Source organism: Buteo buteo, chromosome 11 (assembly GCF_964188355.1).
Source record: "Buteo buteo chromosome 11, bButBut1.hap1.1, whole genome shotgun sequence".
In the NCBI taxonomy this organism is placed as follows: Eukaryota; Metazoa; Chordata; class Aves; order Accipitriformes; family Accipitridae; genus Buteo; species Buteo buteo.
In genome coordinates, this window is record NC_134181.1 from 36,093,522 (window position 1) to 36,119,099 (window position 25,578).

A 25,578-nucleotide genomic window follows, 5' to 3' on the forward strand; every position below is an offset into this window, starting at 1 on the left:
GCCAGCACACAGAATAGTGTGGGTGCTTAAGAGAAGCATGTTGAGGTTGGTTTAATGCATTACATCTTTCTTCATCGCAGTCTAAGATACAGAGTTGACGAAACCAATGTGCTTATTTACTTCTCCTTTGACTTTTCGTCCCTTGTTTACCATGTTTCCTCTAAACATCAGCAGATATCTCTCAAAGACCAGAATGACATTCATCAGCAACAGCTTATAAAAGAAGAGAAAGAAGCTGCTAGCATTCTTTCCTGTCACTTGATTGTAAAACAAAGACTTAATATTCATAACAAGTTTTTGCTTTTAGAGTAGAAGTTGAATCCCATTGCTCTTCTAGGCAGGGAAGTGGTGGCAACAGTTGAGTGAAATCTCAGCAGATGTGAAGGAGAAAGTATTTTGACTGGAGGTTTTGCTGCTTCTAAGGGTTTGTAGTCGTCAGGAATTTAGAACTTCTTGATTTTGATGGCAAGCGCTTTGGGGAAAAACATCCCTAGTTACAAATTTGTCTACATCGCTCATCTGAGAGTGGTGTGAGTGTTCAGAGCCTCCTGCTTTAACTGATGGGCTGCATCTTTACTCCTAAAGGCTTAGTATTGGGAAACATAATCAAATGTTCCCTTCCAATTCCAGTGTCCTTATTAGAAAATACTGTTAAGTACGTCTGGGACTGCCAAAGCCCGTTTGGGTTTAGTGGTACCAACTAGCAAGAGAAATACCTCCCAGGTTCTTGTGTCACAAGCAGTAATGTGGTGTTACATATGAAACTAAGCTATATGAGCCAAACACAGGTATAGGAAACACCTGCAAACCACTCAGACTAGGAAATTTTGGTTCTAAAGAGGAGTCTAATTTCAAAACAGTACTTTGAGAGAGAAGCAGTGTACCAGTATGAACTTTTGGCTCCACTGAGGTCTTAAACACTGACATGATTATGAGAGGTTTTTCCCTGTTTGTTAATATTTTTAGCTGAAGGTTCTTGGTTAACGTCAGAGACTTAAGCATATGTTAAATCTGCCTACTTGCCAAAAAGGCTTTCTGGGAAGGTAGATTAATTAAAAAATTGCTTCAAATTCACAATTCAGGCTTCTGATCCTGCAGCATGTTCTGTGCTACTGAGTTGTGTTTGTGTGAAGATAGGTGCAGACAGAGCACACAGACTATGCATGCGACTATTATCTTGTCTTTGTCCAATAGTCTGTATTCTAGAAGAGGTGATATGCTGAGAATTTTGATGCAGAATAATTTTTAAAAGTGTGGGGCCGTGGATTAGGGAAGGGTTTGATTTGAAGAATGATTCTTAGTGACTCACCTGAGGGATTGCTCTTTATTAAACTAACAAGGAAAGAAAACATTGAGCTGTACAGACTTCGAAGACCTCATCAAATTCCTGCTTCTGCTATGGTGAATTTGATTAGTTAAGGGAAGGAGTTTCACATGATCCCAAAAGCTTTTATGTTGTACTTGTTTCTTGTTAGTCCACTAAATGGCCTTATTCTCCTCACACTTGATCTATGCCTGACCTACATGTCAGCAAACAGCAACTCCTTTTTGTAACCTTTAAAAAAAAACCTCGCCCGAGTTTTAATAAAGGTACAGCTAACTTGCAAAACATCTGCATGTCTAAAGCCAGTTATTTGAAAAGATATTTTAGATCTTAGAAGCCATGCTAAACAGAGTGGGATCTTTCTTCCTGGTTGAAGGGTGACATATTGGACTGCAGAGCCCTGATAAAATTTCTGTCACTGGCAAAGTTTCCCTGGAGCCCAGTGTCTGATTGTCAACACAAAGGTACATTTGGACTGTTTTTGGAATGATGTGCGGACATTAGCATTTCTTGACACTGGATGAACCATCTTAGTTGCTATGTTATAGACAGATTGGTGTTGCGAGTGCTCTGTCCCTAGGAGAACAGGCATTTTAGTGTTCGGGTTTTATTGTAAACTGGGTGAATGAAGCTGGAAGACACTGTTGGCCAGTGAAAATAAGTTGACAAGGTCACATGTAGCCTATAAAATTCCTGTTGCTTTTAGATCCAGCTGACAGGCATCCTTTAGACTTGAATATTGCTGTGTAACCTTCCCAAGGACCTCCAGAGCTGAAATATTTGACAAGAAAACTGAAGCTCAACACCAAGGTCTTCCCTGCTCATGAATTTTTCATGTCTTTGTTTGAAAAATGCTAGGCAGTAAAACCCTCTCGTTATCTCTGCTGTAAGGCACAGTAATTAACATTCACACTGGAAAAAAAAAAACAAACCAAAACAAAACAAAACGAACTGTCTTGTTTCTGTTGAAGCTTAATTGCTTTGTTGATTTTATCTTTCAGGTTTGTGTGTGTTAGTGAATTGCCCCCACTCACACTCTCTTCTTTCCCTTTCTTCTTCCTCACTCACCCTTTCTATTACAGATCCCAACATGAGTCTCGGGAAGTCAACAAAATGTAGACTGTGGGCTATGGTAAGGTCAGGATTTAGCCTTGAATCCTACGTCTTCCCATGAAACAGGATCAGTTAACTAGCCCTGCAGATAGTTGGCAATATTAATGCTCTCTTTTGCATTTAGGTGCTGATAAACTATTTTGTCGTGATAGGTTTAATAAAAGCGATGATATCTTACACTTGACAGCCAAGGCTGAAACAATCCTGTGCAGCAATGACTCCATCCCGCTGTGCTCTTCCATCCTGAGTTCGTATGAAATTGATACCCTGTGTCACAGCTCTGTTAAAATCTTCATATTTGATGTTACAGTCAGAACAAATCTTGTGTCAGAGAAGGGTAGAATAGATTGATACACACTGGCACATATCCAGACATGCCTAGATCTTACACTGGTAGCCCAATAAAATATTGCCAGCCTGAAAAATCTGTCTTGGGGAATTGTGTAAAGTTTATCTAAAAGCCCTTAAAATATGCAAGAGTATTCCCTGCCCTTAAAGGGAATCATCTTTATCCAATGCGAGCCTTGGCATGTTCCAGGTGTTGCTTTTCTCAGGAAATGAGACCTGATGCTTCTCAAGGCTGCACTTTCCAGTTCCTTCTCTGATCTGTACTCATTAATAAATATAACCAGAAAAAAGGCACATGAGATCTGTATTCCTCAATCTTTCTATAGTAGCTGAAATGAACTTTTCATCTTGTTAGCATTCCTCATAGCCTGTGACAGTGGCTTTGAGTCACTATTACAAGTTTTGGTAGAGGATTATGAAGATCAAAACCTCTGTGCAACTGTTGTCCACTCCTGCAAGCCCACTGTCTCTTCGTATCAAGCAAGAGATCACAGTCTGAAACCAAATAACAGATGAACAAGCTTCTTTGCATTATTTACTATTATATAGTTACTGTGGCTCACTGAAAAGAGGGATGTGCGGATCAGCACAGAACAGTAGTTCTACACTATTACCCAAAAGTCAAGCACAGTTTCCATGCTCACTGATGGGACTTCATTGGCTTAGGGAGTGAGGAAATGTGCATGAAACAACTCTTGGAAGTCCTAAAGCTGGCAGAAACCAGGAACAGCCCCCCCCCCCCCCCCGCCACCATCCTCCTCCCCACTGCCACAGAACCATTCTCATCGCACATTCTAACTTCATTCCCCACACTACACCTCAGTTTCCCAACAGGTTTTTAAAATTCTCAGTGCTGGGAGCTGCTTTTCAAACGTACCATAAAAATTGCAGTGACTCAGGTGAATTGGAGCCTGAGACATCACCTCTCCCCGATGAATTGAGGTGGTGCGCGCTGTATAGATACGCTCATGCTGATCTCCACGTGCGTTGGTGGTACCCATTTTATACACTGTGGGCAAATGTGTGATTGCAAATGTTAATGGAAAGATAACTGTACAGCTTGACTTGGCTTTTTTGGTGCAAAAAGCTATGTATTGTGCACAAATGACAAATTATTGTGCATTGTAAAGTAACACAATGGCTTTAACGCACTCATCGATACGATAGCAAGAGTGTAGGAACAGGTTAACCACTATTCAGCTCTCTGGCAAACTTTCCTAACCCCTAATTATTAGCTGCTTTATCAATGAATATCTGAGCAATCTTTTTTTTTTTTTTAATGGAAAATCCTGAATCTAGTCCTTATTGCTGCTGAAAGGGAAATGAGTATGCTGATTACCTACATGCCAGTTGCTCCATCAATTCAATGTAGGAAAACAATTACGGATTGGAAAATTTGCAGTTCATTTGCATTAAGAGGAAAAAAATCTTTATTCAAAGATAATTATTGCTTAAGAACTTGCTACAAAAATACCAATGGGTTTTTCTTTTAAAATATTGTTTAATATTCATAATACGTTACACCGAAGAAAAGTACATATACCTACCTATCTGTCAAAGGTAGGACTCGTGAACAATAGACACTGTTCTACATGGGAAGTGCAAAAAGCTTTAGCTAGGATAAGGGTCATTATCATCATTAGTATTATCATTTTATTCCTCCTTAAACTCTGAAATAAATTGAACTAAGACTTTTCAACAGTTAAGAACCTGAGGGAGTTTAATTAACCCGTTAAAGAAAATTCCACTACAGAGTTTAAGAATGATGAGGAAAAATTTAACTTAATGTATTTTAGTTGATCAAAGCACAAGCCATGGAACAAAAGCTTCTGAACATAATTTTTTTAGCCTCCCTTAGATGTTGAAGAGCATTAAGCCTTTAAAAATTATCATTAATGTATGTCAACTCCCCCAGTTTCATTTTCTAGTGACTTTGAGCAGATGTAGTTCACATTTATAACCAGCATGATCTTCACCATCTGAACATTCATGATTTTATGAAATAAGACCCTTGAGACATAATGTTTTATTCCCTCAGGGTGAGATGTACCCATGAAGTGACTCAGATGGAAAGCTTGTATCTGTTACACTGACTAAACTTTCTCTCTGTGGTGGCACCAAGACTGTCAAATCAGTGGGCGGCGTGGTTTGATTGGCAGTACCGTTTTGAAGGTCGTTTTGCTCAATGTATTCAAAGTGAGACAGATGTGGCTTTTTTTTCAGTTCTTACTCTGATTAATTGCCTCATTCAATTTCAACTCTATTGCAGTTAAACATTAATTCAGTAGGACTTAATAATGTATTCATTTATGATCTTGCTTGTGCATTAATGACAATGATTTGCTGTTTTTTTAATTATAGGGATCCATGCAATGCGTATTTTACATCCACTTACAGGAAAATGCTATACACTCTTGTTCTTTTATGTCAGATAAATTAAACACTCAAAGAAGTGCTGAAGTACTTTATGAAATATTTCATTCTAAATATTTGCTGCAGCAAAATACGTATTGCTACAGACGCTAGCTTTAAAAACACTTGGAAGAGATTTGTATATACCTAGGGATTACATCTTTTCTTACATTATGTGAGTGATAGTCCTAGACCTCTACAAGAGCACACTACAGAAAAATGTGCATCCTGCTTAATAAGAAAGTGCCTTTGTTTCATTTTAACACTAATTAGGAGGTTTGCTTTGTTTTGGCTTCCTTCTGTCTCAGTTCTTTCCAGTAATTCAGGCATTTGAGGATGAGTGGCTTAATGTGGTTTCTGCAATATGACAATATGCCTTCTAACCACTGGGCATCTCCAGCGGACCCCTATTTCCCTGTCCCCCAAATACTGTTTTTGAAGTCAGCTCACAAAGAATTTGCAAAGCTTGAAGTGCAACTGCATTGCATCTGTAGTGGCTTTAAGTCTACATGTTTTTTGTGTTAGTGGGCCTTGCCTTGATCACGTTTCTTATTCCGTAAAACATACTGCAGTACAAAACCAGTTTTTGTTCTCTAGGCCTCCACGTCTATTTCTGCACCGTAATGGAGATCAAAAGTAAATATTCACGCCGAGCATTTCCCTGTTTTGTGCCTACTGTTTTGGTACATTTCATCTTTATTTTATTTGAGACCAACGGGTAAATAACCATTACATGCAGTGTCTGCTCCCACAGATATGGTTATCCAATCTTACTTAGTACTTATATAGAATTAGAGCCACACGTCTTCTCTGCGTGGCACTGGGCACGGCTACCTACTGGGACTTTTGTCTCAATTCAGACATGGCATGGCTGGAGCTGAAAGTACTAGTTTGCCTGGTAATCCTTAGCTGGTTACCAGATTGTGCATTAACAGTTTTCCTATGGTGGCAGTAATACTACACATGGTTCCTGCTAGCATAATTACTTAGCGTAGCTTGAAAGGTCTGATCACCTACTGCTAAAATGACACTTTAATGGGGATTAAAGTTTTCCTGCACAAGTGTTCGGTAGCTTTAATTAAGCAGGAAAAGGCCAGATCAGTAGCAGAGTCAACATCTCTCTCTTGGATGGCATTCTGTTTTGATCCCAAGCTCTATATTGGTCCCATGTGAGTGATGTATTGGGATGGTCTTTTTGCTGTAAATTATTTTACATATTCTGCTCTCTAATAAAAAAAAATTGGGATGCTGTGAGGTACATATTGTTCATCTGCTGCAGGTTTCATTCTTTCCCCCCATCCTGAAGTCCAGTTTCAAAATTTCTGATGAAAGCTAGAGAGGAATTTCCTCTTTTTTTCTCTTTTTCCACTCTCCAGTCTGAGGCTACCTCTTTCGTTTCCCTTGCACATATCAAACTAAATATTTTTTTCATTCTCATTACTGCAGAACAACTCTTGGGAAGATACTTGTTTATGTTCCACTAAGGTCATTAGATTTTAAAGTTTTGGTTCACCAAATATTTACGGGTTCCTGAGCTGAGATATAGAGATTATCTCATGAGCCAATGGGAGTATTTCTGGTGATGGTAGAGGGAGGTGAACCAGCGTTTTTCAAATAATTACCAGCTATATCGTTCTATCTTAAATATCTTCATCAATCCGTCTTAAATATCTTCACTGGGGCATTGAATTCTCCTTTTCTCTCTCTTTTATACATTTTTGTTTATCCACTTGCAATTTAAAGCATTTCTTAGTGTCTCATGGGTTCTTCAATCTTTGGGCAGTTAGTTGAAACTTCTGCACAGTTTTTTATTTACTGATCTGGATTGCATTGGGGCATCAATCAGCCTAATCCAGAAATTCTAATTAGCATTTCACATCTTCAAAGCATTGTACAAATGTGAACTAATCATATATTAATCATGCTGAATTTTATGTTGCCTTATGTATTCTCTCTCATGTGCTGTGCATTACAACCTGTCATGTTATGAACCATAGTATTTGAGAGATGAATCCAAGCTCTTCAGCTTTTTGTTCTTCAGAAGAAAGGCAATTGTCTAAAAATAGCTCCTACTCCTTTTCTTCATTGTCTTTAACATTTGGTACTATCATTAGTCATTTGAAAAATGACTATCCTTATTTCTGTGGATTGTCCAGTGATGATTGCCCTAATCTGTTTACTCTGATTTCTGCTTATTCTGATTGTTGATTCACTCAGCTGTTTTCTGTCATTATGTCGGTTCCAGAGTTGCTAAATACCATGTAGTATTGGCTTAATTTAAAAAAAGAAAAAAAGGTGTAGTGTTCATGCCAAAATTGATTCTTCTTCACTAAACCCATTTAATTAATTCGGAATCTCCCTCTCTCTCTTTGCTATTTGTTTCTAAATAAAATAGTCAGAAGTTCTTAGGATACCAATAGTGGGTCATTTAATAAGAGCATTAGTACTATGCTAGGGCTGTCTGTTACAAATGCAACCCTGTTGCTAGTGCAATGGTTCTGATTCACAGCTTGTCAGGTGTGACTTAACTACAGGATCTACTAAAAATAAAACCACAGTAGGTTTATTTTTAATAGTCACTCCTTGAGGAAAATAAGCAAATTTAATCGTGAGGAAAATTAGCAAGAGAGCACCTAATAAAGTGTCCTGCTCTCTCACTGCGGGGAAGGATTTAGAACCTGGTTCCATCATTTCCCCCCATCTACAACTCATTGCAAAAGCTGTGCCCGAGTGACGTCCAAACTTCAGACGGATCCTCGTGGAGCAGTGTTAAACACCATAGGTCGATAATGAGCAGTAGAGCATCTGAGGTGCCAGGGTGCTGGTAGGCGCTTCAGGATCCTCCAGGTTTTCAGGTTAGTGAGCACTGTGGAAACTTGTAATTCATGCCGGCTGTGCTCAGATGATTATTTCTGATCTAGCATGATGTAATTTGCTTAGATGTTACCATGCTAATTACATGTTCACTTTCCATACTTACTGTGTACTATACCTCCCATAGGAAAATACCGTATTCAGAACAAAAAAGATTTAGAGTTCATACGCTTAAAAGAATGCATAAAAATTTGGCAGGAACGGAATATTGAAGTGATGTATCTTCCTAATAACCAAAATAAGCAGTATTGTGTTGTTGCTGTAGGAATTTTTCAGTCAACCTTGGTTAGTTATTTGAAATATGTTGGTTCCCACTCAGATATTTCATTTGTTTGTCACCTTTTTTAGAGTGGAAAACTTCTGAGAACAGATTGTGCTGAAAACTTTTGTGAACTAATTGCAGAAAGTACAAAAACTTGTGTGTGGACTAAAGTTACGAAAACACACTTTAGAGCAAAATATACTTTTTGTGGGCACTTAATGGCTTGTACTGCATTTCTTGACATTACTTTAAATCAGATCAATACAGTAAATGAGGAAATACACCACACTGTGCATTTATCATGCACGTCATTGTCCTTAGAGGTCATCAGATAAGCATAAAAGAAAGCGATTTCTCATTTCTTATTTTCAATGAGCAATTACTAGTAATGTTGAAGTATATTATGTGTCATTACTTGTTCAGTGTCCTTTATTAAAAAAGGAGAAGCGTAGAGGTTTAATGAAAGGTTTTTAGCTAACCAGAAAGTTGTAGGAATAGAGGGAACTCTATTCAAGCAAATTTTTTATGAAAAGGGAATATTATTACACATATTCTTCATCAGTTCTTAGCAGTGTGTTCTCAAAACAGGACTGTGTGATGGAAGATGCATCATTGCTGTCCTTCAAGAGTCAAGAAAATCAACACACAGAGTCACACAGCAAACTGTTGTTCAAGTTAGGAACTGAACTCAGTCCTTGCTTGCACTCTTGTCTTCTAACCATTTCACTGCTTTCAAAACTTCCAGTTTATGAGCAGAAGAGAGAAAGAAAAAGTGAATGTTACACGTGACATTTGTAATAAAATCAATAGCAACTATTTTATTAACTTCTGGTGCAGTACAGGAGTACCTTTATACCGTTGCTGGTGGAGGAACATCCAGGGTAAAGAAGCAAACATCTAGCAAAGGTGGCTTATGTGCAGAGCAATGTGTCTCGTTCTGCTTTGCTAATGGTAGCTATGGCAACCTCAGGACATTAACTTATGCAGTGATTGCAAGCCGTGAGCATCAAAGCAAGTAATTAGAGAGACAAATGGGAAGTCTTGATGGATTCTTCCATCAAGATCAAAGCTTTATATAAGTTTTTCATTAATTTGGGAACAAGCACTGAGATGATTTGTATGTGCTATTAGGCTATCAATGAAAATTGGGACCAAAGCTAGGTTGTTTTGTAATTTTTCAAGGAAGGACCACTCAACCCAGTCAAAACCCTTTTTAATAGCAGTGATAGTAAATCAAGAGTGCGGTAGTTGTATCAGGCCATTGGAGTATTAAGCACATTCCTAGATGTTTTCAGGAGAAATATAATTGTGCTAAACTTAGGTTGTCCTCATCATTACCAGGAACTTTAACTGTAACTCAAAAATTTTAAGCATGCAATATTTAATCCATGACATGTGCTTCTAAGGATTCATAGGATTAGGGGATTCACTCTCAATGTCTTCAAATCTTAGAATCATAGAATGGTTTGAGTTGGAAGGGACCTTAAAGATCATCTAGCTCCACCCCCCCTGCCATGGGTAGGGACACCTTCCACTAGACCAGGTTGCTCAAAGCCCCATCCAGCCTGGCCTTGAACACTGCCAGGGATGGGGCAGCCACAGCCTCTCTGGGCAACCTGTTCCAGTGCTTCACCACCCTCACGGTGAAGAGCTTCTTCCTAATATCTAATCTAAATCTACCGTTTTTCAGTTTAAAGCCATTACCCCTCGTCCTATCCCTACACTCCCTTTTAAAGAGTCCCTCCCCATCTCTTCTGCAGGCCCCCTTTAAGTACTGGGAGGCTGCTATAAGGTCTCCCTGGAGCCTTCTCTTCTCCAGGCTCAACAACCCCAACTCTCTCAGCCTGTCTTCACAGGAGAGGTGCTCCAGCCCCCTTGATCATCTTCATGGCCCTCCTCTGGACTCGCTCCAACAGGTCCACGTCCTTCTTATGCTGTGGGGCCCAGAGCAGAATGCAGTACTCAAATCAAGAACAGAGGAGAGTTACTGGTTGAAATTTAATGACCTGTGCTATATAGATGCTCTGAACTGTGGTCCCTTCTGGCTTTATACTCTAACCTGTCTTTGTTAATGAAAGAGACTGGGCAGTGTAAACCCTGTGGGCAGCATGAAGTCCTCAAGTAATAGGGGAGATGATAAACTGTCTGAAGCAACAATGTAGATCTTTACGCAAACCTTTGGATGGGCCAGTTCTCTCTATATAGGCAGATTAGAGTGAATTTGCAAATATCATATTTTATATTTTCCCCCAAATGCAAGCATTTTAATAACCATAGGCTATATTTCCCTATTTCCAAGATTTGATTTTCTGAAAGGTAACTTACCTAAATTGGGCAGGAGTTTTCCAAATCAGTGAAACTTCCACAGCACTTCATTGAGTATAGAGCTTCATGCAGGATGCAGCAATTGTCCCTAGGGCATCAATAACTTTATTTTGTTGGGATTTTGAGGCAGGCATTAATATTTGGGTTGGGCTTTCATTTTTAATTGATAAGGGGAAAGACTATCTGCCTTTCTTTCCTTCTTGATAACACAAGCTTCTCTCTAGTAACTTCAAACACCCCAATTCTTCAGTTAAAGGCGAATTAAGTTTTCCTGTATTTCAAATTAGCTCTCTGAGGGTGGCATCAGCTCTGTTTCTTTTATGTTTAAGTCCCAGTTCTTTAATCTGTTTCTAATACATTCTGTTCAGCAATTTTGCATTTCTGTTTTAGTGGAAGCAATGCTGATTAATTCCTTCTTATGACATCTGTGGCTGCATCCTAGATTAAACCTACTCTAATACAGAGCCTATCATTAAGTGTTAAATATTCTTGCAAGGCTACTTAAATTAGATTCAACATCAGTGGATCATTTAGTAGAGAGTCGTTAATTCTCCATCTTACGGCAAGGCCACATTCTGGTGATGCTTTTAATCACAAGATTATTGAGGTATGATTTGAAAGGGATATGCTGCCCATATTTTGCCTTTGGGCAAATTATGAAAGGTCAAGTTGCCAAGGAAACAAAACTAAGATAACATTACTAATTCCTGAGTCCAAGAGTTGTCTTTCCTGATCATATCATTTGCTCAACATACATGCTTAGAAAAGATACCAGCTAACAATATCTCTGCCATTTAGTTCAGCAGAAAATGGCTTTATAATTCTTGCTCTTCTAGATAGTGTTTGTAGTGATGACAAGGCTCATCAGAATACTTTGCCTGTATAGAACTCACAGATTGGTTCGTTTGATGGTTTACGGATATGGTAAACATTATTTCTGATTTATAGAAGGGAAAAGAAGGAAGGGAAGAGTTAGGTTTTACATGTTCAAAGGTAGCTACAAACTTCAGATTTTACCAGTTTTTCCAGTGTAATCTACAGCTCTTTAGAGAATCCTGATGTTCATAAAGTGAAGAGCACTTGATAACGCAACTTCATTAAGGCACCTGAAGTTAAACACTCAGAATCACAAAGCCCTGAAATTTTTCTTCTGGTCACAAGTCAGGGCAGTGGCAGAGCCAGGAAGAGCTCTCCAGTATTTGCTGCTATCCAGACTGTCATGCTTCCTCTTTTTCTGTTGGTTTTTTTTTTTCCTTTCCTATTCCAGGTGGTAAGCAGTAGTATAGGATTGGGTGCAGTGCAGGAAAACCTGTATGGAGTGGTAACATGCTATGAGGAGTCTCTCCCTGCCCCTTTCTCCCTTCCATATATGTGTGTGTGTATAATATGGGGGGGTGGGGGTGTCTTTGTGTCCAATTCCTTGTCCTTCCTTTGGACAACTCATGAAAAAGGAATCATTTTATTCCCTGAAGTATCAGCACCTGAGATTGTGGTAGATTCTGTCCTTAAATTTCCATTCTGAACTGTGCTGTGTCGTAGGGCACTGCATAATGAATACGACCCTGCCAATCAAGACACTCTGTTTTATATCACTTATTACTAAATTGAAAATGGTGTTTTACTACAGCAATAAAGGGCTGGTACAGCATGAGGTACATTTTTATACAACTCTATGAACTTTGTCATTGAAAACATTATAGCCTTGAATTTGAGAGCACAGTGGAAGGCAATATAATTTGATTACATATATTAATCAAGTAGAGTACAACATATAAAACCAGTAATGCATAAGTCTGACTGGAGCCAGATAACCCTCTTGTGCATCTTAGAAAGATTTATTTTCAGTAATATAATTCATTTGACATGAAAGTATCATAATTGCAGTTGCTAGGAAGGATTTCTTTCTTTCCTTTTTTAGGGAAAAAAGCTATCATGCTTTCAAGAGCAGCTTGTTCTTTTAAAGCTTTGCTTACTGAAAATTGAAAACAAAGATTTGTTTTTGTAATTGTGGCAATTTTTCATTAGCCAGCTGAGCTAACAAAGTGGTTTGTTTTGAATGCTCTTTCTGCTTCATAAACAAAAGTGTGTTAGGTGTGAATTTAAAAGATTATTTTTTTTTTAATGCACATTGATTAGCATGAGACCCTGTCATTCTCAACCTGTGCTGCTAAGAGCTGACCAGAAGCTCTTGAGCTTTTAGTTATCTGTACAAGTACTTTGCATAAATGCTGAGGAGAACCTTCCCACACTCTAGCTCCATGAAAAGGCTTTAAAGCATATTTAAAGACACCTAATTACTCTACAGTCCATGAAAACCCCTGTTGTTATTATATCTGCAGTAGTGACACATACTAATAATAGCATTATCATGAGTTGCTATTTATGCATTTTATTGCTACATGTGGCTGCAAACCACACGTGAGTTGGTTGGTGTATCACAGCTGATACAGCAAAAATCACAAGTGAAAAAAGAACTACTGGCTGTGCCGCACGTCCTGTTAGAGCAGGAAGACCTGTCTCCTTCATCGTGCCAGTGCACACAAACTGAGAGGAGTTAAAACACAGTGGGATATTTTCTAGTTTTTCAAACAGATTGAAACATTCACCTTTGTTCATAATAACCTATTGGAAAATGAAAAGTTTCTGTAATTCAATGTACTCTTACTCCATGACAAATACATAATGGTTTGTTCCATCTAATTATTAGCAGTTTTATCATCATGCTAGTAATAATGGTTACTGATTAAAGGTGATAGAGTTCATTCCTAGACAGACAGTGTTTGTAGTCCCATCTTATTATTGGTCCACAGTGCAGTAAGTTTGTTTTTTCCATTCTTGCTTTTCAGTCTTCTATTATTTTTCTCTTATTTCCCCTCCTGTTGAGATTTTTCCTCTTTCTTTTATTCGCTAATCGCTCCAGTCTGGATTAGTCATACAGGGGGCTGTCACTACTGAGGAAAGACTTTGGCGTGTTGGAGCTTCTATTCATAAATGACATCTATCCACACAACTGAGCATTTCCATGTCAGTCGTGGAAGAAAAATGCAAATAAAAAAAAATCTGTGTAGACAACAGAAAGGATAAATGTCCTCGAGCCTGTTCAAGAAGTTTCAGGATGGTTTAGCTAAGGATACTTCCATTCCCATCTTTCAACATGTACTACCAGCCCTTGTGTTGATCTTTGAGGTCAATGCTGGTCAAACTACCTTTGGAATTTGAAAGCAGAACAGGGAGGTAGGAGGCTCCATCTTGAAGATCATTACATTTACATCCATCGTTGATATTTTGGGGGCTGACAAGAACAAATGAGTATCTAGGGGGGTTGGAAGAGAGGAGCAGATGTACAAAGGTAGTGGGGAGACTTTACAACTTCACCTGAAGTAGCAAGTATATTTCTTTAAAATTGCTTAATGCTTAAAGGTTTGTCATTTAGTGGTCCAAAGAAGTATTTTCCAGCTAATGGCGTAGGCCTTGAATCTTTTATATTTAGCTTTGTCAAGGCATAATTTTGTAAGAGTGAATAACCAACTACATTATTTTCTTATCAAATTAGCTTGCAGCCTCTGCTGTATGCCTTAGATTATACTGAAGACACCCATATGTATGCCCTAGGCAATGTTTGTCCTTCACTTCCAAGACTTACCTACTTTAATATTTTTAAGATCTAAATAGAATGAAAGGAAAAGAAAAGATTTAATTTGCATTGTATTAATGTTAATGACTACTGCTGGAGATTTTTGGCAGGGGGAGGTGTGTTTTTACTTTCGTATTTCCAATCTCTTTTATTTCTATCTTGGTGAATTTCTTTGTTCCAGGGTAGCTTGCCTGTGGCAAGTGGGGCATCCATCCCTCAAGGTTTATTTTAAAAGCAGTGGTTGAAATCTGCAAGCACATGCTCTGAGAGTTTCCTTGGAGGAATAGGTCTTCTGTAGATGTCTCAATTCTTGTGCTAAATCTTTTACCAGATTTGAATTTTAATGTTCAATAATGCAAACATTAATGGTAGCTATTGTAAGCTTTATATTTTTTAGCCACAACAACATAACCATGCTATGAGTTAAATAGCAGTGGAATTAAATAATATTAATTATTATATTAATTATAGATAAGTATTGTAAATCTTGTCCCTGACAGCAACAGGGACTTCCCTTCGTAGTGGCTAAAAGCTTTCAGCAAAACAAAGCAGCTGATTCACATAGCTTTCCTATATTCATTTAAGTTAAAAATGAACTGTACTTCATTTCGCTGAATTAATGGATGTTGAGAACACAGTAGGTGCTTTAGGTTGTTTTCCAAGTCCAAAGTTCCTAATTGAATGGTGTGCTGAAATATTAGATACAGCACCATAGTGGTATGTTTCAAGGTGTGTAGCCTGTCACCCCAGCTTCACCCCAGCTGAATTCAAATTGGCTTCAGCACACTCATCGTGCCAGGTCCAGAATAAATGGTTACAAGGCACAGCGGAGATTTGCCTTCATACCTAAATGATGCCATGTCCGACCATGAAATTAATCCCCACTTCTGAGTGTTCATGTTAGAAATGTTTGAGTGTCCAGCTTGCATTTGAATGGAAAAATCTGTGATACACTTAGGGCGGGAACTGTAGAGTCATCAGGTGGATGTCTTCATGCATAGCCTGGTATGTTCTTTTTTCACTGCACCGCTTGGACTTACAGGGAGAAGTAAGGAAGAAGGAAGTTGGTAGCATGAGAAAAAGAGAGTGTGTGTGTATAAAAAGAAATAAAATAAACATTCGTGTGAATAAGCTGTAACAAACCTCAACAAGTTTCATAACCAGAAATCTATCACCCTCGTTCTGGAGGGTAACTGTTACTAAGCAGGATACTAAGGTATTAAGAAATGCCTTTCCTCCCAAGTTCCATGCTGAAATTCCCTCTAACAGCTTCCTGCAACTAATAATGGTTCTGCACCAAGGAAAGACAGCCATGCATGTTGTCCACTAAATAAATACGTAAATAAAACCTCCAAACAGAGTCACATACCATGGAGTCAGAGAACTGAGAATAACTAAATGCTTTACATTAGAGTGGGGGTACTTTAACAAAACCTGTTATTTTGTAGTGGCCGAGTACTTTTTGGTGACTCCATAATGGCGTGGCGTAGTAATGGACTAGATTTGCAGTCCAAATAGGAGAAGAAAACTGATGTTTATAGTAAGTGGGGAATTACTATACAGTTCGTTATGGTTAAAGTGGCTTTTGGCTCTATCCATGCTAAGTCCTAAACTCCTCTTTAATTTTAAAGAAATTTTTAAATAAAATTTTTAAAAACCTCCCCCTCCAAACTGCAGCAGCCTCTCATTGTAAATAATGGACTTTAAGCCACTTTTCTTCTGTTGGACATATCCTGTTTAGGCATCCTTGTATTAAACAAAATTAAAGCTGCTCTGCGCTGTGAGTCACTGCAAATCCTCTCTTGGTTTCTGCTCCTCCCTGGAGAGCATGAAGGACCAAAGCAGCTGGGACAGGGGGGTCCGGGTCGCTCCAAGCCAGGAGGCGCATGGTAAAGAGCAGGCAGCAAGGCAAGATGTCTCTTGCAAGCAAATGGCATTAGTCATAGCTTAAAACTGTAGAATAAGAAAGTAACTGATGTTTCTCTGGTTCCTTAGTGAAAACCCATATACAGCACTGAAGCTGTAATGTCTCCAAGAGTGTCTGCCTAATGAAAAGAAAATGAGTGACAGGTGACACAATGCCCAAGCGAGGGGAGAATGAAAAGAACTTGTGAGCACTTCAGAAGAGAAGCAAACTGCATCTCTTTTCTTGTCAGAGTCTCCTCCATTTCGCAAATTGGTGAAATGCAGTGTCAGGCATTCAACTTTGCGTGCACTGTCCTTTCAATTACCCAAGCATGGCTGTAGGATTGCACCACTGGAGCCATGTGGAAATGAGTTGAAATAGGAAAGAGGTGAAAAAGCTTCAGTTCATTATTTGTGCGGTCCTCGCAAATGCTGGGCTAAATTTGGCCCATAATTCACATTATCCCTTGGTACAGTCATAGGCGTTACAAGTGAAAATGACCTCCTGCACTGTCCAATCTCTCTCTTTCTTGGCAAATATGGGCTGAAATTAAGCATAAGATTGTATGTATGCAGCTGGCTCTCTTTGGGTTTCCCAAAGCATCCATCCCAAGGGTACCAAGATTCTGCAACCATGGATATAATGAGTCAATCACAATCACTAAATTGACTTCAAGGCAGCTATATCAACCTACCATTAAATACTTAGTATAAGTCTAAAGAGTGAGAGAGAGGGAGAGCGAGCTATTATATATTGAAATAGATCTATTATATGGAGATAGATAGATAGATAGATAGATAGATCAATCGATTGATCTATTGATCTACTTTTTTCTAACCATAGAGTAGAATAGATTGAGTCTGGAAAAGACAGCATTAAATCATCCAAAAAATTATGGAAAAGCATTATACTGGTATATTAAGGCCTAAAGTAGGAGGTGTAATATGGTAAACTAGCTGGAAAGCCTCTCTTGAATGTGGTACAAACATTGCTGTGTAGATGGCATTGAATGCTGACTTTTCTATTTTTAAGGAATGTGTCTTTATTAAATACTTACGTAGCAGCATTCTTCTGTGTAGGCTCCAGTAAAATATTGCATTATGGAAAGATATTTCTACCTTTCCTATGGGGGGGAAGGGCAGGGATCTGGGAAACCCAGAGAAAACTGGTGGCTCTTACAGCTTTTTCAAGATAGCTTGGTCACTCTTGCCCGTGAACTAGGTCATTTTTAGAGTTGGCTTGAAAGTAGGCAGCTGTAGCTCTTACTTTGTAGATCTCAAGGAATAATTTGTGATTATCCCTTTTTTTTCCAAAAGTGTTTTCCTGTATATATGTGTAATAATAAAGAAACCATTTTTAGCATAGAAGATGTGCTTGTCAAACCACAGCAATGATTTTCCAGTTGCTGGCTTTTTTAGTTGTGCAGCCTTCTAATATTTCTGCTTGAATTCTTTCACGACAGAAGCAAATGAAAATTACACCATGGTTTTTAGGTCTCTGTTCCCTGATTTTTGCTTGTCATGTCATGAACTTCTTCGAAGCAGTGAAATGGCAGCCCATCTCCCTGAGAGCTCCAGACAGATTTCTAAAGTTGTCTTGTTAACAGCTTGTCAGAAACCTACATTTCAGTCTCGCTGAGTTTATATCATGCAAAAAAAAAAAAAAAAAGTTGCTGGAAATTATGATTTTTACAGGTTCTGACATTTTTCTAAAGAACTGGAATGCTCAAGGCTGCTGTCTCCCTTAACAGGCTGTGCTGTTTTGGGTAATATTCTGCGTTGCATCAACTGAACATCAGAGCAACATTCAGTTTCTTCCCTTTAACATGTTCTTTGAATTATTTAAGGTGTTTTGATGTTGGCTAGAATTTGTAACAAAGTCCTCCAGCTTTTATCCTAAAATATCAAAAAGGTTGAGATTTTTTCCTCCTCCCCCCCCCCCCCTTCCTCCCTCTTCCCTAACCCTTCCTCCCTCCCTCCTCCCGCTTTTAATAGATCCTTGCATGGATCATCAGGGGACTTTCTTTTATGTTGTACAGCATGAAATGACTTAGTCAGGGTCTTCCTGATTAATTTATGAGTGCTAAGGAAAAGGGAAGGGGGGAAAAAACAGTCCTTGAGGGATTGACCCTAAGCTGCAGCAGATCAACTCAATTTTATGGAATGAAAAGAGACTTAAACAGTATTTTTAGCGTCGGTTCCTCGACCTGCAGAGGTAGGGAAGCTCCCTGCGTCTGGCAGGCTGAAGCAGGGCGGGAGGTACCCATCTCTCTGGGCAGCTGATGGAGTGGAGTTCGGCTCTTTGGAGGCACCGAGCACTTTTAGAGTTAAAGCTGTGGCAGATTGGTGGATTAATGTGCTCTGCCTCCAAGGGACAAATGCTCTTTTTTTTTTTCCTTCTTTCTTTCTTTTTTTTTTTCTTTTTCTTTTTCCCTCCCCCTTACTCCCTCCTTCCCTACTCTGGGCTTGCAGATGACAGCTGTTGGTCACTTAACAAAATGTCCTCTTGATTGCTGCTTCACAACAGGGGCCCCCTCAGACCAAACAGCACATAGCCCGTACAATGCATCACTGCCCCTCAAAATTAGTTATAGTGCTCAGGGCTATTCTCGGCTGCCATAGCTAATGCTCTCTTGCTGTTCTTCTCTCTCCCCCTCACCCTCCCCCTCCGCAGACAAAGGCTCAGCCTATACATCTGTAGTGCTCATAACCTCCCCCTTCCCCCAGCCAAATGCTGAGGAGAGAAAGGGAAAAAAAAAAGAAAAAAAAAAAATTGCTGCCCTGAGGCTCAATCTGTTTCTTACAGCTCTACCCCGGCACTTGGAAGCCTGAGCTGGTCTAGCCATAGGGAGGCCCTGACTCATTTCATCAAACTGTCAGGGAGGCAGTGGAGCTAAGAGGACTCTGCTGCCTGGGGCAAGTTCAAGTCAACATTCGATTTCCGTCCTCCCCCCGGCCCCCGCCTTTCGCTTGGACACTTTCTGCGCTCTGGATCTAAACTTCTCCCCGAGCTGCAGCAGCTCACAGCTTCTTGCCAGGAGGAAGGACTTGTGGGACCTTATAAAGGACACAGTGGCAAAATTGCTGCAATAAATCAGTGGCCCTCTGACACTTGGCGGTAGCTTAATGTTTTGGCACTTTCTTTCCTGTGTATGCCTCAAGTCCCATTAGCAGGCTTTTCTGTCAGTCTGGCTCATGATAAAACTCTCTCTTCCTATCATCTTAAGCAAGCCCCTGCAGACATGAATCCGATGCCAGACTTAATAGGAAACAACACCCTCCCCCTGCACACACAAGTGCACATCCATACGCGCTGCTGCTGCGAGCAGCTCCTGGGAAGTTAGCTCAGAGGACAGGGAGAGGGGGAGGGCTCTTAATAATAGGCTTGATTTTACTTCTTCCTTTAAAAGAAACATTAACAAACCAGGATTTAAGTCTAATGCTTCCCTGAGCCTATTAAAGGAAAATTCGGTAACTAAATATGGTTGGAAATAATAAGATAGCAGTAACATGGCCATCCTCTGGGACCGTGTGAGTGGGTGTGCAAGCTCTGTAGGTATCTACGCTGTTCATATATTCTATGCAACTTTTTACATATATATATTCTACCCTGCCGGCTTGCATTGTAATATTATAGACTGTATATTTAATATTTTTGCCTCCTCTTCTCTCAGCCTTACACTGCCCCAGACAATTTTAATTGCAGGTACAAGTCCCTTCAGGCTGGGATCTGTTTTTTCACACGGCTAGCTTAGATGTCTATCACCCTCTGCTTAATCATAATATAAATAGCATCTGTAGGTATGTGTGTTTGTGTGCAAAGAAAAAACAAGCCTTTCTGTCAGCTGTCTGGGCAGGAACCTCTAACTTCTGTGCTGTATAGTGTCTGGCACAATGGGGCCCTAGGGCCTTCAGGCTGTGTAGTCACGATCTAGATCATAAACCTCTGGTTTGGGGTGGAATAGGAGATACTGCGTTTACGTGAATAAAAGGAGGTGACTTCTGTGCAATTCTCAAAAGCTTGGAGGATGTGGCCCCATTTCAGATAACAGAGTGTTTCTCTGCCCCAACTGATGACATAACACCCAAGTGTTGCCAATCTTGTTGCAGTCTTGCGAGACCTGGGTTGTTTTTGTTTTCATTTCTTGGAGCTCTTGTTCCTGGCATGAGGCACTTTATGTGAGTATCTGGTTTCATGTGAATCAATGTAGTGCTTTTCTTATGTGAAGAACAACTGGGTGATCTGGAAGTTGAAATGCTGGGGGGTAAGAAAAGAGTCAAAGGATGTTTTCGTGGTTCTTAAACTCACCAGAAAACATCTAAAATCATAGCACAAACAATTTTAATATAGATTGCAAGGAGCCTGATGCCAGTGGAGGTGTCCTGGAGCACAGAGCCTACATGTGTCTTCTGCGGATGCTGCTTTTTTGGAAAAATCTATGCATAGCTCGTTCGAGACCTGCTCCCCTTCTGCACTCAAAACCCCTAAACTTACATGGCTAAAACACTCTGCAGCTGTGCTAATTCCCCGAATGCTGTGATAGAGCCAGCAATGACACTACTGAACACCTCTGAGCCTAGGTCCACCAGAAGACCTTTGTAGTGGAGATCTAGCTTTATTTGCAGTGACACAAACCTCTGCATATGCTGTTATGTGATCTGATTTATGCTTGTGTCATGAGAACCACAGCGGGTAATGTTCGTATTTCCTGTTTCAACCTTAGCTTGTTTGGGATGAGAGAGGGATTCCAGGTTTATTTTCAGTTCAGTGCAGGCAGGTGTGCTACTGGTGGCATCTACGTCTCCGTGGTAGGAGAAGGCCCTTCTCCAAATACGCCATTGACTGTGTTCTGCAGCAGCCACAAGTCCATCTTTCTTTCCTGTTGAGATGATTTGTACAAGCAAGCGATGGAAGGCATGGTAACTCAGTGCCTGGTGGGAAAGGCATGATGGACGGGGGTCTTGAAATGTGAATTTCCACCTCAGCCATCAAAAAAGAAGAAGCCACAGGGCCTGGTCTACACATATGGGAGTTCTGTCTCTGATTCCTCCGGCCTTTGGGTGCAACAGGGGAACAGGTGGGACGGAGGGGGTGGTGGAGTTGCTTAGGTGGAGGTTAGGAAAGTGCCGGCTTTCTCACTGTTTCACTCCCTGCTTCACTCCCTACTTCCATTGGCAGCAGCCACCAGGTTGTGCCCTGTCCTGGTGAACCCGCGGCCAGTTTGGCAGAGTCTTTTTGGCACTGGGTCTTCGCGGGTGGAGGGCCCACGTCCTCCTCTGTGGGGCAGAAGGGGGCAGAAGGAGGGGGGGCAAGGCCTTTTTATGGCGCAGAGCCGATTCTCGCTGAATTGTGTGTTGCTTCTGCTTAACTTTACCTCATGGGAGGCTTTTCCTGACTGGATTCCGTCACTGCAAGAAATTGTTTCCAAAAAGCGGCACAATTAGGGGTTGGCTTTGCAAACATTCTTGGTGGAATTGAGAGGCAATTGGCACAACCCAGTGAATAATCCTTTTAGGAGCCTTTATGAACCCGGCACAATGGCTGTTTACAGTTTCGCTTATAGACCAGGAGTGTTAACAGCCCTTTAGAAAAATCCAGGTAATTGAAGCTTTTGTCTTTCAATGAACCCCCGTAGCTGTCAACAGTTGCCATTCTCCACATTTTCTTTAACTTTTTTGTTTTGACAAGGGCTTTTGTCCCTCCGACAACAGCTGCGTGGGAGGTGAGCGCAGGCCGGGTGGCGGAGGAGCCCGCGCGGCCTTGGCCCGCTTGGCCCTCAGGAGGGAGCAGCACTGGCCTCCTCCTCACCAGGCCAGAATAAGTTGTCTTTTAAGACATAGAAAATCCTCTGGGTCAAGCCAGAGTTTCTCGTATCGCTTCATTATTCATTTAAACATCCCGGCAATGCGACCCACCGGCCTCCGTCTCTCTGTCGACCCAGGGCTTTGCAGGGGCGGGCGGCGGAGGCGAGGAGGCTGGAGAAGAGTGGGTGCGCGGAGACTGAAGGCTGTTACCACAGAAACTGAACCAGCCCATTGAAATTGTGTTTTTTAACACACACACACATGCACCCCGCAAAGGGAAGGGGCCAACAGCGGTTCTGTTTTTCACAGATCTGTCCGGGCGGGTTTGGTTTTGCTGTCATTGTTTTTTTCAGTGCCGTTGCGTGTTCAGCAGCCTGTGGGTTCCTGTTTCTCGATGCAAATGTGGGAGCCTGCTTCTTTAAAATAAAAAGAAGAGAACCTAAGTGAATTCTGAAGCTTGGGGGTTTTTTCCACCAAAGCTGGCTGTATTTTCTTCAGGAGTCAGTGGGAGATTAACATGGATTGGTAGCCATGAGTCTCAAGCTCTCCATTTTCCAGGATGCTGTATGTTAAGCAGAAATCCAAATTTTATAAATAATGGCATGTTAATTCTTCTCCCATGATCTCTCAGCATATAGACTGCTTAGTAGCTTTGGGCTGGTTTGGGACTTCATTCTCACGTGGATTAAGATGTGGTATTTTGGTGTTTTAAAAGCCACACGGTAGGAATCGATACAGGGACAGTTTGTGTGCATGAGTGGGTCCTACGTGGCTGGGAGAGGTGGGAGAGGACAGCTATTTCATAGGGCTAACAAGAAATTATGCAACTTGCTGTCAGAAATACGGTTTTTAAAGCACCCGTCTTGCAGTCACAGCTGCACAGTGGGCTCTGTGTCCACAAAGAGCTGTCTTCATGTGTTGATCTGCATCCATGGCCCCGCTGACTTCTTCAATTGCAAGACTGATGCAGTCATGATTAAAGTAAGGAAGATGTAAGCTAAAATGAAACAAAATTCTTTGCTGTCCTTTCCATTTTAAAAACAATTAATTATGGAGTATTTACAGATCCTGAATGGGGAAAAATGTATCCTCAGAGAGCTGATGTTTGCTTCATTTGTATGTCTGTTTATAAAATTTAGCATGTGGATTTGATGGTTCGCTGGCTTTTTGCAACTTTCACTTGTCTGCATGAGACAAAGTTGCATATTGCTACAAAGCAAAATTAAGCATCTAAATAAAACAGTTCTGCACCTTTCAGTAACGCAAACCATCTGTAATAGGTTTTTATACTCATTATAGGCATACAAGTTTTTGAGGTCAAATCTGTTTTCAACAAAAAAAAAGCCTGTCCTCTTTTTTAAATATCATAATGCAGTAAGAAATAGGAAGACAAGTTTTGTTAGAAAAAAAGAGAGCAAGACTAACATACTACATTGTATTTGAATAATAATGGTTACTAAAGTTCTCCAGAACTGTTTACATCTGCTCCCAAATATTTTTAAGCTAAATTTATTAAGGTGTATAGTACTGCAGTTTTATTAAACCAGAGCTCATAGGCAAAAGGTCTGAGTTTTAATAATCTTGAATGTTTTCTAGGCAATATATTTCTGAGTTTAATTTATTTGATTTTTTTATTACTTCAGTGTATCATTCTTTGACTCTGTAAGAATTAAAACTTGTGTTGATGTTGCCTAAGCATACAATTTTAAGCAACGCAGGGCTGAGTGTACTAACTAATTTTTACGCCATTTTTGTGATAGGTGTAATTCCATTGTAACATGCTTTTGTCTGAACTGTGCAGGTTGAACCATGTCATCAAAATATTCTGCCTCTAAAATATGAGTGTGCAGGTTGAATGAGCACAATGATTAAAATGGTAACTTAGGATACTTTAGTGTAGACCAGATTTAAAGGGTGAAATAACATGGTCTTCATGACCCACTCAATTATGCTAGTAATTTGGGGGGAATGTGCGCTCCCTGTAGCATTCTGACTTGATTTGAGCCCCCCGGGTGGAGGTGAAAGACTTCCCTTGAGTCAGCCAGCGTTTCTCAGGCGCATGTAAATAATAACAAGTGTACTGCTGTGACTGCATCTTCCCCCACCCCCCCACCTTGTTTTTGATGAATGTGTTGCTTTGTCACCATGAATTAGCACTGTCTTGAGCAAGCACAAATGCAGCAGGTACTGGTGCAGCCTTTGCCCAGCAAACCTGTTTCAGCATGTCTCAGTGGTGATGGACAATTAGTCCCATTCCGGGCCCAGAGCAGAGACTTCTAATTGTTCATGGTTATGTGGCACGGAAGAGTCAGCTGGTGATGATAATGATTTATCAGGACTGATTTTACTTTTGATCTGAATGTCTGGTTTGTGAAAAAAGAGAAACTGTGTTTCCTATAATAATTTTCATAAAACTCAGTCACAGAATAAAAGTCCCCAAAAAAGGTTCAATGGCTTACGGGAAGGTATTTGCTAAAGACATGGCTCTCTGATGTTCTTGCCTTCCATGCACAAAGTAATTGGCTAGGGCTTAGTGCAGTTTGCTGGCATTAGCACTGGTTATTCCCACAGGACTTGCCCACCCACTGCTCCCCGACCCCTGCAGAGCAGTACCCTGCCTTCCTGTAATTTCTTCCATTTTTGCTTCAGGTTCTTTTTGTCCCAAAATGGTTACAGATACAATTAGATCTGTGTGCATCCTTCTAAACAGTTGGATTTCTCTGTGAAAAACCTGCTGTGGATCAGGTGGGGCAGTGTAAAACAGTTTCATTTTGAAAGAAAAAGATTTCTGCTTAGTCAAGACTATAGAAAAACAGGTTCCATAAACGAAGCATTTCCATTGCAGTTAAATGGAAATAAGGAGTCAGTTGGGAAGCTGAGCAGTCTTCACAGTAGAATCACTGTGGGAGACCCCTTCACTGTAGCATGGTTCTTCATGTGCTCGGTGTGTTAAAGAGAATTTAAGAGTAAAAGGTTCCTCAAGTGTTTGGGGTCAATCATTTTATGTGCCAAACAGAAGAAGAGATTAAGTAGTCTTGCAAAAGCCTGCAGAAAACTAGGAATGTAACAGCTGAAATTTCTACTTTGTAACTTCAGGATAAAAGGATGTGACAGGAAAGTTCCCTGCTCCATGAGGAGCAGGAGCTGGACAAAATGACCAAACAGATCTATTCCTTCTTTTACATTCATGACACTGAAGCATGTGCATTCTCATGGACCATTTCCACATTTGTAGCTTGTCATGACTGGCTTGCAGAGTCCCCTCTTGTTGAACCAATGAACTCGATAGGGTGCCACCAGTTACGAAAACCCACCCGGACCATCGCCATCAGCGGCTGGCTGAAGGAGAGCGTTCCCTTTGTGCACAAAAGCTACAAAATGCACCGGCCACTTTCTGTCAGTATAGCAGACACCAAGAGATTTATTTTTGTTCCCCATCATAAATCTTTCTCAGCTCCAGCCAACAAGATGTGCATGTCCTGAAATGTTCAGTGCTCAAGTTATCGTTCCATCATTTGTGCTGTGAAAATAGAGCATTTCATTTTCAGAGGCTGTAAGAGATTACACTCTAAAACT

General features: G+C 40.4%; 1 protein-coding gene across 12 annotated transcripts in view; it reads left to right on the top strand.

Moving 5' to 3' along the window:
• Positions 1 to 25,578, top strand: part of FBRSL1 (fibrosin like 1) — a 558,388-nt gene that overhangs the window by 345,014 nt on the left and 187,796 nt on the right. The gene's annotated exons all lie outside the window — the stretch shown is intronic.